At 38.4% G+C, this 4,595-nt stretch overlaps 1 long non-coding RNA gene across 1 annotated transcript in view; it reads right to left on the bottom strand.

The window, feature by feature from the left end:
- Window positions 1-505: 505 nt before the first annotated feature.
- Window positions 506-4,595, bottom strand: part of LOC102027692 — a 52,383-nt gene continuing 48,293 nt past the window's right edge. The window contains exon 3 of the long non-coding RNA XR_262375.1: window positions 506-681. This is a non-coding gene — a long non-coding RNA (uncharacterized LOC102027692). The remainder of the gene's footprint in view (window positions 682-4,595) is intronic.

Genomic DNA, 4,595 nt, shown 5'->3' with positions numbered 1-4,595 from the left:
CTTTTACCCGGAAGTGGTTCTCTATCCTGGCCATAGTTCACAATCATGCAGGAGGTCAGCCCTCCAGGATGCAGCCAAGGGCTGAGAAACACTACTACCCATCACATTGTCAGAGGTAAGCACTATGATGACACTCATATTGCAGAAGAGGAACCTCAGATACCAAGAGTCTAGTCAACTTGCCAAAGTTAGCATATTAAGCAGCTGAGTTGCAGTCTTCACTCGGAGAGGCTGAATGGACACCATTATAGTAATAGATATTACTATTTGCATCATGACAATTAATGAATAAAGACAGAGTCTAGACTGAATAGCCAATTGTTCAATTAATTATTTGTTTTTAATATATTGAAAGTTACTCCTCAGCCAAAAAATATCTTTAAGCCATTTTATACTTTCCATTTCTTCTTCCTCCAAATAGAGTTACAGAGTAAATATGTATTCTAATATTTTTCATTTACTTCTTTAATTGAAGTAAAATTAACAAAGCATAACTCACCATTTCAATCACTTCAAAATGTGGCATTCAGTGGCATTTAGTACATTTACAGTTTTGCACAATCATTGACCGTTTCGGTTGAAATCCCAAAACATTTTCATCACTCCAAAAGAAACTTTATACAGTACTCTCCACCTGTCCATTTCCCTCGGCAGCTAGTGATTTTGTCTCCATGAACTGGCCTATTAGGAAAATTTCATATGAATAAATAAATATGTGTTAGTTTGTGACTGGCTTAGTTCACTTCTCATAATATCCTCAAGATTCATCCATTTTATATCAACACATGTTAGTACTTCATTCCTTTTTATGGCAATCTCCCATTAAATGAATACACCATATTTTGTTTATCCATTCATTGATTGATAGGCATTGGAATTGTTTCCACTCGGGGTATTATGAAAAATGCCACTATGAGTATTGATGTAGAAATTTTCATTTGAACAAAATGATGTTTGCAGTAACTTTTCTGACCCATGATTTAATCAGTCTCATTCCAACCAGGCCCAGTATTTAGTATTGAATTATCTTATCAGTCATTAAATTTTATTTGTACACTTGTCTCAAGTATTCTGACTTAAACCATAGTCTATTTAACAAAGTAAAATAATGTTTGACCCAAACCAATGTTTTCAAATGGCTCTAATTCCACTTGGGGAGCAAAGCGGCATTCGGTGCAGGTTGAATATTGGTTTCTTTTACAAACCTCAACTATAAATTTTGTGTGTCCTTGAGTAGGTCACTTCCTGTTAACTCATATAACCACTGGTCATTGACAACATCTCAAGGTTCAGGACTAGGCTCAATGATGGAATATAGTGTATACTATATAGACAGAGGCTCTGCCCTGGTAGAATTTGCACTCTAATGGAGATGAGCACTGAATAGTTACTTATGCACTTAAATTGCCTAATTATAATGGCCATGAGTGTTCCACTCACAGTTATGAGTCACTACTATATGGTATTGCCCCACACATATGCCTTCCAACAGCCCAAAAGCCTGAAAACCCACAATAGAAATTATGGCTTGGAATCTTTAGAAGTATTTTTGGTTCCAAGAGCTCTATTAAAACTAAGAAAATTTGTGTAGATTTTGGCTGCTAACAGATGTAATCTTGAGAACAGCTAAGTAAGAATGGTGTGGTGAAAAAGCACTTTCAAATAGTGGTCCGTGCAATCAAAACTTATGTATATATGTATAGGCGCTCTAATTGATGAAATGATGTGTCTAAACCTTTTTTGGTAGGTCCTATGTTTACACTAAGGAGTATAAGGCTCTATACTTGCCTTCTTTTCCATACATTCCATTAACTAAAAATTCAAACTTTAATAATAGTACTGTAGAAAATATTACAAAACCAATTTAATCTAACAGCTATAAAAATAGTAGTCTTTGAGCAATTTCTACCAAGTTAATAAGAACACTGTAATTTAATAAGCTAAATTAGACCATTTTTAAGAACAGGTATTTTTATTACAACTTCAATTCTAAGTTTGCATCTTAACTGTAATTTCATTGGCTTTTCTCAAAGGAAATATATTTTCACAGACCTTAGTAGACCCAAATATTGTCCAAAGTTTGACTACATCATTAAAAATCTTGAGTTAGCTCTGAGGTCTATATGGTGTTTATGCAAATCCTAAAGCATGGCAGACTTCCTGGTGGGCCCACTTCATACTTTGAACCACACAGCTAAGGCAGAAGTTAACCATTCCCATCCCCTAATCATGCTGTAAGGGTAGCTATAGAGACTCAAAGCATACACTGCATGCTTTGTATGATGTTTTCTCTGCAACTGTGACTTCATTTGTGTCACTCCCCACCAAAAAAAAAAATCCTTTTGAGGATTCCTTTTCTTAGAAGTCCTTCTTTGATAGGTGCTGTGTATGTTATGGGTTGGTAAGTGCAGGGGTCCAGCTCCCATGCAGAATCAGAAGAAGCCAGATCCTGCCTCTCCCCATCCTAGTGAGCCAGAGACTAGCTTAGAGACTGTCATCCTGACCAAGATGATCTACCAGACGATGTGAACTCTCACTATGGATAAAAGAGATGTCTGAATTTACCTATGTCCCATTGTAACAATTCTCCTCTCTGCTGCAAGTAAAATTACAGGCCTCAAGTCTGGGAGCCTGTGTCCTTTTACTCTAGGTTCTGCCAGTTCTTCTAGACCAGACAGTAAAGGCATTAACCACTGTATAGCCATTAAAGAAGATTAGAGGGTCAAGGACCACACTTGACCATTTGCCCCATGTTCGGCTCTATTTATTGCTTTTATTTATTTACACTGATACATAGTAGCCTGATGTACATGGAACATGGGTAGGACGGGATGCCAGACTGCAGAGAAAGGTACAAGGAGAAACTGAGGGTATCCCCCTTTATTAGTCAGTCTTTGGGCATATCTTGGTCCTTACATTTTATTTTTCTATCATGTACACAGTTATTGAGGGAATGTCTTCCATGGAAATGTGGCCAAATCAAGACTAGAGGACCAGGTGGTTACTGAGAATGGCTATAGTTCAACACATTCACAGATCTCTATGGCAAAGTTGTTCAAGAATCCTCTAGTCTTTGAAAAAAATTCATCTTTGCTCTCCTCAAGAACAAAGTATGTGTTTTGTACTTTCAATGTGTTTTTGTACTTTCAAAGCGTTTTATACATTCCTAAAGTCTCTAGAGGGGACCTCTGGGAGGCAAGCATGAATGTTTTTAAACATGTATTGATATCTGCTTGAGATGAGTAAGCAGTGGGTCAGTGATCATTTCAGGAGCTCTGCATTCTAAGTATTAATATCACCTGTGAAGATTACTCTGTGTGAACACAGAAAAGAGAACAAATCAGTTACCCTTTTGGAGAAAAGAGAGTAAGAGGAGACAGGTCTTGTGTATCTGGAATTAATGACTTTTACAAATGGCTCAATCAGCTTCCCACCTGAGTTCAGGGATTGGGGAGGAAAATGATAAATGGCCAAGAAGAAAATTTTAGCCAAAGGTAACTCTGTAGTGCAATACGGAGTCTTATTATTACTTTTATTTAATCTGCAAAGCATTTAGCATGTATGTGGCTTTGAGTACTATTTCTTAGTGGATGGAAGAAGGAAGGCCTGGACAATGAGCATATCCATTACTTTCTTATCATGACAGCTCTAGGCATCTGTTCCCCGGTGATGTAGCTCCTCTGCCATGAATAAGACTGCAGAATTATTAAGCCACCCACAGCCACAAATATGATTTAGAAGTGAGTCTATGGAGACCTATCTGTGTGCTTCACAGAGGAAAAGCAGTCCCGCACATACACTTTTAGCCAGCTGTTTTCCTTATGTTTGTTGGTGCTGAGACAAAATACCCAACACCCACAAGTTAAAGGAGGAAAGGTTCATTTCAGCTTATAGTTTGTGGAGGTTTCAGTCCATAATTGGCTGGCTCCAAGGCACAGTGGCAGGGCAGAGGAGCATCACAGAGGAGAAACAGTTCATGTGTGGTGGGCAGAAGGCAGGGAAGCAGCAGCAGCAGCAGCCAGCCTGCCTTTCCCTTTTATCCCATCCAGACTACCAGCTTTTTGGGCAGTGCCACCCAGAATTATGCTAGTTCCAATCAGTGGACTAACTTAGTACCACACGCCCTCATCCCCAGTATCACATGTCCTAGATGCAGCCAGCTCCTAAAATCCCCACCTATTAGCACGTGAGGCTCTGGGAGGACATCTAGAAACCAGCCATTACACCAGCTTTGGAACAAGTAGCTTCCCCAACAAATAAATGTTTTCACGTTCCCATTCAGTTCCCAACATACTTTCCTTATATTTTTCACTTAGTTCTCACTTTTCATGAAAGACACACATACTCACACAGTTTAGGAACACACACTGCTGTCAGACAATCATGATCATTCTTTCAGTATTTTCCACCCCCATTACCAAGACAGCACACTATTTTGTCCTGATTTTTCTATCTCATACAATTTCTATCCACTTCCCACTGTTCCGCACCACCTCCCCTTTCCTACTCACTCATGACTATAGAGCTTATATATATATAAATATATATATATATATATATATATATATATGTGTGTGTGTGTGTGTGTGTGTGTG

Source organism: Chinchilla lanigera, unplaced genomic scaffold (genome assembly GCF_000276665.1).
Source record: "Chinchilla lanigera isolate Chin_1 unplaced genomic scaffold, ChiLan1.0 scaffold00045, whole genome shotgun sequence".
NCBI classification, from domain to species: Eukaryota; Metazoa; Chordata; class Mammalia; order Rodentia; family Chinchillidae; genus Chinchilla; species Chinchilla lanigera.
The sequence above is the reverse complement of the archived record's forward strand: the minus strand, read 5'-3'. Positions and strand labels throughout refer to the sequence as shown.